The sequence below is a fragment of the Heptranchias perlo genome, unplaced genomic scaffold (assembly GCF_035084215.1).
Source record: "Heptranchias perlo isolate sHepPer1 unplaced genomic scaffold, sHepPer1.hap1 HAP1_SCAFFOLD_44, whole genome shotgun sequence".
Taxonomy (NCBI): domain Eukaryota; kingdom Metazoa; phylum Chordata; class Chondrichthyes; order Hexanchiformes; family Hexanchidae; genus Heptranchias; species Heptranchias perlo.
The window spans coordinates 2488955-2503981 of record NW_027139453.1 but is presented as its reverse complement, the minus strand read 5'-3'; the positions used below and the strand labels follow the sequence as shown (position 1 = coordinate 2503981).

General features: G+C 42.3%; 1 non-coding gene across 1 annotated transcript; it reads right to left on the bottom strand.

Moving 5' to 3' along the window:
• Positions 1-297: 297 nt before the first annotated feature.
• Positions 298-386, bottom strand: trnar-ucg (transfer RNA arginine (anticodon UCG)). The gene is given in 2 exon segments: positions 298-333; positions 350-386. It is a non-coding gene; the product is annotated as a tRNA-Arg (tRNA).
• Between the last annotated feature and the right edge of the window lie 14641 nt (positions 387-15027).

Sequence of the window (15027 nt, the reverse complement as noted above, 5' to 3'; positions counted from 1 at the left end):
CCCATTTTGATTGTACAAAACTTACATAGGGCCGCCTCAAAAGTTCAATACAATAAAGACGCGGATGGGATTCGGACCCATACGTACAGAAACAATGGATTAGCCGACCATTTCTGAATCGAAACAGTAGAAATAAAGTCACTTTTACACTATTTCCTGCCCGTGCACCCAGATCGACAATGTTGAAAATGTCGGGTCCACTTCTGTAAGCAAAGGAATTTACATATTTCTGTTGCATTCGGTCAGTTACTGTCAGGCGTTAAACAGTTACGGCGCACGTTGGAACAAATGCAACAATGACCGCGGTAGGACTCGAACCTGCAATCTTCTGATACCATCGCGATAAATACCGAAGTCAGACGCCTTATCCATTAGGCTACGCAGCCGCTGTTGCAAAGTTTCAGCAAAAGATGTTAAACCAGTGGCAGGGGTGGTTAAGAATCTGCTTGTCTCTTTCTCTTCCTTTCACTTTGTTGATGTTGTTCATTCATTGTTTTCTTTCTTGCAGGAAGTTGGCTTTGCTGTTTCCGACCAATCAGGAAACTGACAACCGAACTCCCGCTGGTCTCCGAGAAACCTACAATCAGAATAAACAATGTTCAAATCTTTGATCGAAGTGTTTTGCCTCCAAAGCGAATCTCTTTCGCACTTTGCCTGAAAAATAGAGAAAGGGGAAACAAAATAAAAGACAAATCGGTAAACTAAAAATGTACACGGAGAACAACACCGAGCGGAGAATGTGAACAGAATTTACTATCCAAGCCCGACGGGCCGAGTGGCCTCATCCTGTCCTGTAAAATACGAACAATCCCCAATTCTGCTGGGTGTGATTATTATTTTCTGATTTTCTTTTTTTGGTAAATATAAACGCGGACGGGGTCCCGCACCACGGGGTAAACGGGTCAGATCCAGACCTGGCGCTCAGTGTTAATGTTAATATTGAGCACGGGATTCTATCCGTGTAATAATAAAATCGCGGGTTTCTTGCTATATATTCCACACATCCCATTGCTGTGTGTTTAATCTGGGCAGGGAATGTTTTGATCGTTTAGTGATATTCATTTTTCAGGAAATTAGTAAACTCGCCTCGAAACATGAGTTTTCCAGTTTCTATTTCGCTAAATGGAGTTGAGGTGCAGATCAGCGATGAGCTGCTGTGACTCCGCCGCGCCGGTTTAACCGGAATTGGTCGTTTCAGTGAAGTGAAGTGAACCGTCTCAATCCGGTTTATTTCTTTATTTATAACATTGTTCATTTTGAGTGACAGATTGATCGAAAATTCGTTGAGAGTTCAGTTGTCAGTTTTCTGATCAGTTGGAATCTGAAGGAGATAAAAATAAGGAAAGAAAAGCATTACAAAGGTCAAAACTCGAATTGATACAATCATCTTGTCTTCACCTTTAAGGGCAATTATCCCTCCCTGCTACCTCGTTCAATATTCATCTCTCCACTAACGTCATTACAATACATTATCTGGTCATTGTCACATCGCTGTGTTTGCGATCTTGCTATGCGCCAATTGGCTGCCTCGTTTCCTACATGTCAGCAGTGACTACACTACCAAAAGTGCTTCATTGTCTGTAAAGCGCTTTGGGACGTCATGGGGTGTGACGGGCAACCGAAAGAAAAAGCTGTCTTTCTTTCGGTGGCCCCATGTGCCAGGTCCCATATCAGAATCCTGTCGACCAGCTCACGCAGGAAAAGTTGGGCGGAATTTGAGCAGGAGGTCCAGTTATGACACCGTGTTTTCACTGCTGTGAACCGGGTTCAATTCCACTTTAAAAAACAACTTCTTACAAAACAGTAGAGAAGCCAATAATATTAAAGAGAACGAATCAAAGTCTAAAAGCAATTATTAAAGCCCTGCGCAGAGTGTGAATTTCAAAGATTCGTTGATACTGAGGGTGGAACTCCCGATTCGTGCATAGTTTTCATTTAGAATGTTTATATATTTATTTGAATTATTTTCATACCGAAATCGTAAACAGTCTATTCCGATCCTTTTTTCGCCGAATCAGTATTTACAAAATTATTACACGAGCTGAATAATCTGGTCCAAAACCAGTCATAAAAATGCACCAGACGACTTCAAATGTACACCCTGTGATGAGGACAATATTACAGTCGAAGGACACATTGAAACAGTGAACGTCTCAGACTGTAAATTTAACCGACAAGTCAATTAATTTTCTGTTTACGGCCCTGGGTGGGCTTAGAATCACAAACTTTTCAGTTAATAGCTGAACGAGTTGATTGATTGCGCCACAAAGGCGGTGAAATATTTGCGACGCTAAACCATTAATTGACCGAGAAAATGAAGCGACCGCAGTAACAGCGGTCTGCAATAATTCACCATCTTTTTGAAAATACCAAAATTAACTGACATTTCTTTTGCTCTGCGTTTCGTTTAGTGACTTTGCATTACGTTGTTTCTGTGCAAATGGAATAACATTTTAGATTTGAAGTTTTGCGTTTGTCCGACATTGATCCCGAGGATCTGGCGTGGCCGGTGAGGAAGTCAATTACTAAACACCAATGACTAACACTGACCCCTCTCTACACTCAATATCAGTGGTCAACGGCTGATCCCGCAATGACCAACACTGACCCCTCTCCAAACTGAATATCAGTGGAGAGCGGCTCATCCCCCAATGACCAACACTGACCGCTCTCGACACTGAATATCAGTGGTGAACGGCTGATCACGCAATGATCAACACTGACCCCTCTCTATACTGAATATCAGTTGTCAGTGGCTGATGTCCCAATGACCAAGATTGACCCCTCTCTATACTGAATATCAGTTGTCAGTGGCTGATGTCCCAATGACCAAGACTGACCCCTCTCTACACTGAATATCAGTGGTCAGCGGCTGATCCCCCAATGACCAACACTGGCCCCTCTCTACACTGAATGTCAGTGGAGAGCGGCTCATCCCCCAATGATCAACACTGACGCCTCTCTACACTGAATATCAGTGGTCAACGGCTGATCACGCAATGATCAACACTGACCCCTCTCTATACTGAATATCAGTTGTCAGTGGCTGATGCCCAATGACCAAGACTGGCCCCTCTCTACACTGAATATCAGTGGTCAGCGGCTGTTCTCCCAATGAACAACACTGGCCCCTCTCCACTGAATGTCAGAGGTCAGCGGCTGATCCCTGCAGTTTGACCTCTGAACCCGTGTCATGGGATTAGAAAGTTTTTGTGTATTCGAATTATTGGCTCAGAGGAGCATTGACAACTCCCGATGGTTTCATATAAACGACCTACTGTTCCCTTCAACGATGCAGTCTGTCCCAGGCATAAGAATTAGCGGAAACTCACAAACCTGCGTTTCTTATCAAGTTTGTTTAATTTGAGTCTTTCTCCTGACTCGACAGCCCGGAAACAATTTAGACAACGTGTCCCAAAGATGGGTGATTCTTACATTCACACTGACACTTTGATAAGTTTCACAAAAGTAAGTTTGATTTTTTTTTGCCTGTTCAAAACATAATTAAGATATAATTCATTTTCTATGAACCGATTGGGAGCGTGCTATAACTTTATATAAATATCCTGTCTATTTGTTTGGCTTTTTAATATATTGCCGTTTCATCAGGAGGGACTGTTAGAAATGGGCGGGTGTAAAACAGTTGCGACCCATTAAGAACGCGTTTTCACCCAGTTTGTGAACTGACCGTGACAGAATCAATCTTGCAAATTTCTGATAACATCATGATTCACACCGGAGTCATAAGCTTTATCCATTAGACTGCATGACCACTGACCTATCCGTTCACAAACTGATTTTAATTCTGCAGCCGAGGTGATTAAAGACTCTGTTTTTATCTGTCCCTTGCTTTCACTCTGTTCATATCGTTCATTTACTTTTTCTTTCTTTTATAAAATTGGAGCTTCAGCTTTTGCGTTATCAGAATACTGGCAACTAAATTCACGCTTTGTCTCTCATTAAGCTACAATTAAAATAAATAATGTTCAAATCTTGATCTAAATGTTTAGCCCTCAAACCGTACCTCTTTCACACACTGAGTTCGTAAAATAGAGAGAAAGGAAATAAAATTAAAGACAAATTGATCTAATAAAACTCTACACTTAGAACAACAGAGTGGAGAGAATTTACTGTCCAAGCTCAACGGGCCGATTGGCCGATTCATGTCCTGTAAAATACGAACGTTCGCTAATTCTGACTTTCATTTTTTGGTAAATATAAACGCGGAGTGGGTCCCGTCACCTCGGGCTAATGGGTTCGATCCAGATCAGGCGCTTAGTGTTAACATCCGTATTCTCGCTGTTTAATAACAAAATCGCGGGGTTCTTGCTATATACTCGATACATGTCCTGCAACGTGTGTTTCATTTCGACAGGAAATGTTTCGCGGGTTTAGTAATATTCAATTTGCAGGAAATTAATTAAAGAGGAAAGAAATGTTTTGGCAAAATTGAGCGGAACGGAATTTGAGGTAACCGTTTGACATGGGTTGAAAATTAATTGGGAGGTAGGAGACAGAGTGGGGATAAAGTTTTTTATTATCTGATTGGCGGGAAGTGACAAGTTGTGTTCCCCAGGGATCTCTTCTGGGGCCTCAACTGTTCACAATATTTATTAATGACTTGGATGAAAGCATACAGGAACATAGAAAGTACAGAGACGACGTAAAAAGGAAATAAGGAAAGCAAAGAGAGGCCATGACAAAATATTTGCTAGTAAGATTAAAGAAAACCCAAAATGCTTTATCAGTACATTAAGAACATAGTTAAGGAAAAGGTGGGACCTATCAGGGATGATAATGGTAACTTGTGTGTCGAAGCAGAGGATGTGGGTAGGAATACAGAGAAACAATGAATATTATGTCTCCGTATTCACAAAGGAAAGGGATGATCGAGATGTAGTAGTTAAAGAGGAGAGATGTGAAAGATTCGATAAGGTGAAGATAACGAGAGCGGAAGTACCAAAGGGACTGGAATGCTTGAAAGTTGATAAGTCACCAGGGCCGGATGGATAGTTTCCTCGGCAATTGAAGGAAGCCAGGGAGGAAGTAACGGATGCTCTGCGGATTATTTTCCAATCCTCACGAGATACAGGGGAGGGACCGGAGGACTGGAAGTCTACAAACATAGTACCATTGTTTCGAAAGGGTACGAGGGAAAGGCCGAAAAATTATAGGCCAGTCAGTCTTACCTCGGTGGTGGGCAAACTATTAGAATCAATACTGAGAGATAGGATAAACTCTCATTTGGAAAGGCATGGTTTAATCAGGGATGGTCAGCATGGATTTGTTCAGGGAAGGTCATGCCTTACAAATCTGATTGAATTCTTTGAGGAAGTGAGAATGAGGTTTGATGAGGGAAGTGCATTGGATGTTGTCTACATGGATTTTAGTAAGGCATTTGACAAGGTCCAACATGGCAGGCTGGTCAGAAAGTTAAACCCCATGGGTTACAGTGGAATGAGGCGAATTGGATCCAAAATTGGCTCAGCAACATGAAACAAAGTGTAAAAGTCGATGGGTGTCTTTGCGAACGGAAATCCGTTTCCAGTGGCGTACCACAGGGCTCAGTGTTGGGTCCCTTGCTGTTTGCGGTGTATATTAATGATTTGGACTTAAATGTCGGGGGCATGATTGGCAAATTTGCACACGACACAAAAATTGGCCGTGTATTTGATAGTGAAGAGGATGGCTGTGGACTCCAAGAAGATATCAATGGCTTGGTGGATTCGGCGGAAAAGTGGCAAATGGAGTTCAACCCGGAGAAGTGTGAGGTAATGCACTGAGAGAGGGCAAACAGTAAAATGGAATACGCAGTAAACGGGAATATATTGATTGGGGCAGACGAAGTGAACGACCTTGGAGTGCATGTGCACAGGTCCCTGAAGGTGGCAGTCCAGGGAGATAAGGTTGAGAAGAAGGTATACGAAATGCTCTCCGTTATTATCCGAGGTATGCAATGCAAAAGCAGGGATGTAATGATGGAACTGTATCAAACGCTGGTAAGGCCACAGCTGGGGTATTGTGCACAGTTCTGGTTACCATATTACAGGAATGACATAATTCTCTGGACAGAGTGCAGAGAAGATTTACAAGAATGTTGCCACGGAAAGAAAATTGCAGCTACGAGGAGAGATTGGATAGGCTGGGGTTGTTTTCCTTGGAGCAGAGGAGGCTGAGGGTTGACTTGATTGAGGTGTACAAAATTATGTGGGGCCCAGATGGAGTCGACAGGAAGCATTTGTTTCTCCTAGCGAAGAGTACAAGAACGAGAGAACATAGATTAAGCAGATTGGCGGAAGGATTAGAGGGGACATGAGGAAAATCTTTTTCACCCAGAGGATGGTGGGCGTATGGAATTCTCTGCCCGAATTGGTGGTAGAGGCAGGGCCTCTCATCTCTTTTTAAAAAATACCTGGACCTAAAGTGCTGTAAGCTGTAGGGCTACGGACCTGGTGCTGGAAGGTACGATTGGAATGGTTACCTAGTTGTTCTTCGAGCCGGCATGGACACGATGGGCCGAATGGCACCCATCTGTGCTGTTTCTTTTTTATGCTTCTATGGTTCTATGGAAAGAAGACAGGAGTTCAAGTGGGCAAGTGTGAGGTCACCCACTTTGGACACAAGAAATATAAATCAGACTACTTTCTAAATGGGGAGAAGCTCAGGACTATAGAGGAGCAAAGATATTTAGGACTCCATATTCACAAATCATTAAAAGTCGGTCGACAGGTAAAAACAGCAATCAAAAAGCCTGATTGAATGTTAATATTGACAATAATCTCAAGGGGGTTCGAGTACAAAAGTGATGATTCAGTTGCACTATGCCTTGGTCAGACCCCATCTAGAGTTTTGCGTTCTGCTTTGGAGACCGAACCTCGGAAGGATACATTGGCATTGGGATGTGTTCAGCGCAGATTCGGCAGAATGATACAAAGGTTAAACGGGTCAAATTATGAGGATAAATTACATAAACTAGGCTTATTTTCCATGGAATATAGAAGGTTTAGGGATGATTTGATTGAGGTTTATGGAGTTTGAAATGAATTGATAGGGTAGATAGAGATAAACTTTTTTTCGCTGTTGGGGGATTCTAGGACAAAGTGACATTACATTTAAATCAGAGCCAGGCAGTTCAGGAGAGAAGTTAGGAAACACTTCGTCTTCGAACAAAGGGTGGTAGAACTGTGGAACTCTCTCCCATAAGAAGTAGTAGGTGCGAGCTCAATTAATAATTTTAAATCTGAGCTCGATAGATTTTTGCTGACCAAGGTTAATAAGGGATATGGAGCCAAGGCGGGTGCATGCAACAAATTATGCAGATCAGCCATGATCTCATTGAATTGCGGAACAGGCTCGAGGGGCTGAATGGCCTTCTCCGCTTCCACATTCCTATGTTTGATCGGAATAAACTGTTTAAAATTACCGCATGAAATCAATTCAAAAAATAAATAATAAAAATGCACATTTTTGGAAAACTGTGTAAGAATTGTGAGTTCAATTCTCAGTAACATTGAATCATAGGAAACCCCCACACACTGCAAAAACTTTTCTTTATTCAAAATTTAATTGGTTACCTTAAAATTGATTCGGTTCTCAAAAAAGATAATCTTCCATGTGGGAATCGAGCCCGGGGCGCGGGCGCAGAATTCTAAGCATCAGACCACCACGGACCGCAATCGATGGTGGGTTAAGATTTTCCTGAATCAGCAAGCGACTGGGCTCCAACCTGCAATCGTGGCCACGGCGCCACCTGAAGGAAGACTTGCATAAAGTAGCGCCATTGACCTCCGCAGGACGTCCCAAAGCACCTTTCAGTCAATTAAGTGCTTTTTGAAGTTTAGTCACTGTTGAAATGTGGGAATTGCGACAGGCAATATGCGCACAGCACGATCCAAAAAAAGCAGCGAGGTGATAATGACCAGATACTCCGTTTTAGTGATTTTGGTGTAGACAAGGTGATTGTTTTAATTCGAGTTTTGGTGTCATTTTGTCGCTTTCCTTATTTTTTCCCTTCATCAGCTTCCAGGTTATCGGAAAGCTGACAACTGAAATCTCAATTAGTTTCAATCTGTCACTCGAAATAAACACTGTTAGAAATGAAGGGATAAAGTGGATTCAGAAGGCTCACTTCACTTCATTAACCGTATAAATCGGGTCAAACCAGTGCCTTAGGTTCCCATTCGATTTAGAATTCAGCTATTTCACCTCGTTGCTAAAATACTTCAGGTTTAAGGATTATAGCCATGAACCAGAAGAACTCCTGTGGTGCTTGTCTGTATTTAATCTCAACCCTAAATGATTAGCTCCAAACTAGAATCAGTTTGTCATCTGGAGAGAAGTTTCAGCAGCTACCGAGCGGGAAGCAGATGCTGAGGCAGAAATGCAACTTACCCCGGGAGGCGGGTTCAACCTCCTCACCGAAAGATTCGCTCCCTCCTGTCTATCTCACTGGGGAAAACTGAACCACATGGAACAGCTGAATTTTTATACCAGGATTTATTCATATTTTGTCACGGAAATGTAAAGGAGCAGTGGGAACATTTCCCTCACAAAGGTGCAACTTTAGAATTGAACACGTGGATGGGAATCACTCGAACTAATTTGGCAGGGAGAGGAGCACCTGGATGAAGAGAGGAAATGTAAGGTGTGCAGAGGACTGAGAGAGACGAACAACATTAGAATTAATAGTAGTTCAAAGGTAGGAGGGGTCAGATGGGGGTGGCGGGGGGGGTGCAGAAAACGAGTGAATGTACATAAATGTGGTAAATAAGGTTGATGAACTGCAGGCACAAGGAGCCACGTGGGAATGTAATCTAGTGCCTGTAACGGAGATCTGACTCAAAAAAGGGGAGGAATGAACATTTAATATTCCTGGCTAAAATGTATTCAAGAAAGATACGGAAGGAAAGAAAAGGAGCAGGCAGTATTGAAAAAAATATATATCATTAAAGCACGAGCAATGGATGATGTATTTAAGAGTTCAAAAATAGAATCTATTCGGTTCGAATTAAGGAACAAGAGACGAGCTATTACGCTGTTAAGTGGATATTAGAGCCCACCAAATAGTGGGAAGGAGACAGAGGAGCAAATTTAGAGGCAGATTGTAGAAACGTTCAAGAACTTTAGAGTCGTGATAATGTGCAGACTTCAATTAGTCTAATATAACCAAACAGTGTAAAGGAAAATAGGGTGAGGAGTTCCTGAAAGGTGTACAAGGGAACTTCAATTATCAGTAGGTTTCCAGCCCAAAGAGGAAGAAAACAGGGGTGGATTATCACATTCATTATATCACTGTGTATTGGTTATCATTTTCAATTCAACAGTTAAATGTAATATTATTACTTTGCGTATTACTTACCATATCCAATTTAAGAATAACTTGATTTCCCTTCTATTGATTATCATTTCCAATTTAACAATAACTTGAATCGCTGTCTATTGATTATCATATCCAACTTATCAATAACTTGTATCGCCGTCTATTGATTATCATATCCAATTTAATAATAACGTGATTCCACTTCTTTGATTATCATATCCAATTTAACATTAACTTGATTCCCCCCTTTTCATATCGAACTTTACGATTAACTGTAACTGCCTCTCTCTGTGTATTTGTTATCATATCCTTATTAGCAGTGAACTGTAAATGCAATCCGCTTTGAATTGTTCATCATATCCAATTTAACAATTAACTATTACTTTATTGGCTATGCATTAACTATTTTTGCCTAATTATCGATTAACTGGTTGATGAAGTGTTCTTATTCATAAAGTACTGCTGAACTCAATTAAATTCATAATCTTTGAAAACCAGTTGTCTCAGAGGAACACAGCAATAGGAGTAGGCCATTCAGCCTCTCGAGCCTGTTCCGTCAATAAATGAGATCATGGCTCATGTATATCCTAACTTCATCCACCCGCCTTGGACCTATATCCCTCAAGGCTCTTGGCTAAAAATAAACTATGGATCTCAGATTTAAAAATTATTAATCGAATTAGCATCAACTGCTTTCGGTCGGAGAGAGTTCCACACTTCTACCAGCTTTTGCGCTTCAAAACTTCTCTCCTCAATGGCCTGGCACTGATTTCAAAGTTATGTCCCTTTTTAATAGACTTCCTCAGAAGCAGAAATTATTTTAGTTCTATGTACCCTCTCAATGCCATTCAAAATCCCAGAAGTCTCAATCAAACATCTTCTATATTTCTGGGAGTCCTAGTCCAGTATATGTAATGTCTCATAATTTAAGCCTTTAAGACCTGGTAACATTCTGGTGAATCTGAGCGAACTTCGTTCTAAGGTCAACATATCATTTCTAGGGTATGTAGCAAGCATACAGTCCAAGCAATAACACTTAGACCTGTTCTTAAAATCCAATATTTACTAAGAAACCTGTGAATGCAAACTTGTTACAGTTCTGAGCTCAGTATCTTCGGCCTTTATGGAACCGAACCCTCATTACGCACCGACAGTTCTGCACTTGGTTCTAACTGTGTCTACGTGACAATGCACACAATTCTGCATAACATAATTGTATAAAAGTTAAAATTGCAACTTCATATAAGGAGAATTTATGCGTTTATCCCTTAAAATATCTGTATTTTCCTCAATTAACAAGCTCATTTTCCTGTTGCACGAACAACTATATCTGCCTTACTTTGTTATCGTGTCTGTTGTTTCGCTATTTATCCCTATAATTGCCATTCTAGCATGTGAAACCATTAATTATTAGTCTGCCTTTGTTTGTGCATCATTCGGATAATGTTTACCCAGGCGTTTTCCTTTGCAGCACAAACTGTTTACCCACTTTTTTATCAAATGCTTCAGCATTGAATGGCGGTCTTTAATTAAACCTCTTCATACTTCATCCTGAAAACGAACCATTGCTGTAGGGTCAGTCAGGCCCAATGGACCGGTCCGACTTTAATTTGACTGAGAATTTCCCACTGAACAGGTAAGGGCTAAAGCTGAGCATTTTTACAATATGAAATCACGTCAATAGAAGGACAACATTAACAGACTGCAGGACAGTCTTACTAAAATTCGGTACCGCAGGGATCAGTTTTTGGCCCGAGCTATTCACGGGTTGGCAGGCAGTGAATATAGGGGTACAGCAGGGATCAGTGCTTGGACCCGAGATATTCACGGGTTGGCAGGCAGTGACTAGTGGGGAACCTCAGGGATCAGTGCTTGGACCCCAGCTATTCACGGGTGGCAGGCAGCGGCTCGTTGGGTAACGCAGAGTTCAGTGCTTAGGCCCCAGCTATTCACAATATGTATCAATGATTTGGATGAGGGAACCAAATGTAGTATTTCCAAGTTTGCTAACGACAGAAAAATAGGTGAGATCGTGAATTGTGAAGAGGATGCAAAGAGGCTTCACGGCGGTTTCGACAAGTTGAGTGTGTGGGCAAATACATGGCAGAGCAGTATAATGTGGATAAATGTGAAGTTATCTACTTCGGAAGGAAAAACAGAAAGGCAGAGTATTGTGTAAATGGTGATAGATTGGGAAACGTTGATGTGCAAAGGCACCTGGGTGTCCTTGTACATCAGTCACTAAAAGCAAACATGCAGTTGCAGCAAGCAGTTAGGAATACAAATGGTATGTTGGCCTTCATTGCAAGAGGATTTGAGTACAGGAGCAAGGATCTCTTGCTGCAGTTATACAGGGCCTTGGTGAGACCACACCTGGAGTATTGTTCACAGTTACCCTGAGAAAGCATATACTTGCCATAGAGGGAGTGCAGCGAAGGTTCACCAGACTGATTCCTGGGATGGCAGTTCTGTCGTATCAAGAGAGATTGGTTCGACTCGGCCTGTATTCACTTGAGTTTAGAAGAATGTGAGGGGATCTCATTGAAACGTATACAATTCTGACTGGGCTAGGCAGACTGGATGCAGGGAGGATGTTTCCCCTGTCTGGGGGTTCCAGAACGAGGGGTCTCAGTCTTAAGATACGGGGTAGGTCATTTAGGACTGAGATGAGGAGAAATTTCTTCACTCAGAGGGTGGTGAAACTGTGGAATTCTCTACCACAGGATGCTGTGAAGGCCAAGTCGCTGAATATATTTAAGAAGGAGCCAAATAGATTTCTAGACACAAAATGCATCAAGGAGTATCGGGAGAGAGCGGGAATATGGTATTTCGATAGAGGATCAGCCATGATCATATTAAATGGCGGAGCAGGTCGAAGGGCCGAATGGCCCACTCCTGCTCCTATTTTCTATGTTTCTATGTTTAAACCTTTGCTTACACCAGTCCATGTGAAAATTAAAATCTCCCATTATAACAACATTGCTTTCGTTACATGCTTCTCATGTCTCCTTATTGATACATCCCCCATTAAATTACGACTGCACAATGATCTGTACCAATTCCTACCAGAGTCTTTCATGCTTTGCTGTTACGTCGTTCATCTCATAGTCCATCCAATGCCTGATCTATTTAATGTTTTGAGGAGTTCACTAATAAGTTAGGCATGGGAGTTTCTTAAGTTGTTTTGTAAATGGACTTCCAGAAGGCATTCGTTAAAGCTCTGCACAAAAATTATACGCAGAAATGAAAGAATATGGAATTGGAAGTGGCATTTTGATCTTGTTTGGGAATTGTTTGTGATGTCGGAAATATATTGTGGAGATAAAGTGTTTGTTTTCTGATATTCTAAATGTGACAAGTGGTGTTCTCTGGGGATCTCTTCCGGGGAGTCAACTTTTTGACATATTTATTGATGACTTGGATGAAAGAATAGATGGTTGTATATTTAAGTTTGGAGGTGGCACTAAATTAGCAGGAACAGTAAGTCGTGCAGAGGGGAGCAGAGAGTTGAAAAGGGACAGAGACCGATTAATTGAGTGGACAAAACGAGAACAGACGGAGTTCAATGTGAAGTCAGTTTGGAACTGGGAAAGATAACTTAGAGTATAAATGGAGAGAAACGAGGAATTGAACAGAATACACATAATTAAAGGTAAGTAGGCAGGTACAAAAAGCAAAGAAAAAGACGAATGGAAGAATGGCCTTTCTCTCAAGGGCCTGGAATACAAAGGGGAGGAAGTTATGCTTCAGTTGTATAGAGGCTTGCTCAGAACCCATCGAGAGATACTGCGTTCAGTTTTGGGCACTGCAGCTCAGGATGTACATATTTTTAAAATTCGTTCATGGGATGTGGCTTTCGCTGGCAAGGCCCATCTTTTATTGCCCTTGAAAAGGTGATGGTGAGCCGCCTTCTTGAACCGCTGTAGTCCTTGTGGTAAATGTTCTCCCACAGTGCTTTTAGGAAGGGAGTTCCAGGATTTTTACTCAGCGACGATGAAAGAGCGGCGATATGTTTCCAAGTCGCGATGGTGTGTGACTTGGAGGGGAACGTGCAGTTGGTGTTGATCCCATGTGCCTGCTGCCCTTGTACTTCTAGGTGGTAGAGTTCGCGGATTTGGGAGGTGCTGTCGAAGAAGGCTTGGCAAGTTGCTGCAGTGCATCCTGTGGATGGTACACACTGCAGCCACGGTGCGCTGGTTGTGAAGGGAATGAATGTTAAGGGTGGTGGATGGGGTGCCAATCAAGTGGGTTGCTTTGTCCTTAATGGTGTCGAGCTGCTTGAGTGTTGTTGGAGCTGGACTCATCCAGACAAGTGGAGAATATTCCATCACACTCCTGACTTGTGCCTTGTAGATGCTGGAAAGGATTTGGGGAGTCAGAAGGTCAGTCACACGCCGCAGAATACCCAGCCTCTGACCTGCTCTTTTAGCCACAGCATTTAAGTAGCTGGTCCAGTTAAGTTTCTGGTCAACAGTGACCCCCAGGATGTTGATGGTGGGGGATTCGGCGATTTTAATGGCATTGAATGTCAAGGGGAGGTGGTTAGACTCTCTCTTGTTGGAGATGGTCATTGCCTGGCACTTGCCTGGCGCGAATGTTACTTGCCACTTATCAGCCCAAACCTGGATGTTGTCTACGTCTTATCTGAGGGTTTGCGAATGGAACTGAACACTCTGCAATCATCAGCGAACATCCCGATTTCAGACCTTATGATGCAGGGAAGGTCATTGATGAAGCATCTGAAGATGGTTGGGCCTGGGACACTGCCCTGAGGAACTCCTGCAGCAATATCATGGGGCTGAGATGATTGGCGTCAAAAAACACTCAAGAATATTGGCCTTGGAATGTTGCAGAGCAGTTTCACGAGAAGGATACCAAGCTTAGATCCTTAAACTAGTCTTATATTCCCTTCAGTGTAAAAGATTAAGTTGTGATCTGATGGAGTTGATTAAAATTTTTGAAAATATTCGATAGAGTCGATACAGAGAAACGATTTCCTCTGTTCCTGGAATCAAGAACGATGAGGCACAATCTTCAAATTACAGCTTGGCCATTTCGGAGGGAAGTCAAGAAGCACAGAAAAATTATCAGAAAAAAAACAATTCTGAGACGAAGAAGATGTGATGTCTAAATGATTGGAAAAAGAGACTCATTTTATGGAGTTTTAAATGTGGAAGAGACGTGGAGAGAAAGGACGGTCCATGAATGGGATTCCAGAACCAACGGCCTAGGCGACTGAATGCTCAGCCCCCATTGGTGAGTAGCCGGGAAGGGGTGGTCCACAAGATGTCGGAGATGGTGGAACACAGATTTATCAGGGGTTGTGTGGCTTCAACAGTTTACAGATATAAGGCGGGTGAGGCTATAAAGTGATTCAAACACAAGTATAACAATTTTAAATTTAAATCTTAAGGGGACTAGGAGCCAAAGTAGATCAGCGAGCACAGGGGTGACGGTCAGCAAAGTTATGAATGAGCTCGAGTTCATGGAGAGTGGAAGATGGGAGATCGGCCTGGAGACCTTTCGAATATTCGATTGTGGAGGTGACAGTGTCATCGATGAATGTTCCTGGAGCAGGTGGCTGTGGCGAATTCAGGGACAAGTGATGTTACAGAGGCGAATGAAGGCTGCCTTCGTCATGGAGCTGATATGCGAAGGAAGCTCATCCCAGCATCAAATAGATTGCGGACAATCCTATTCCAGCCTAA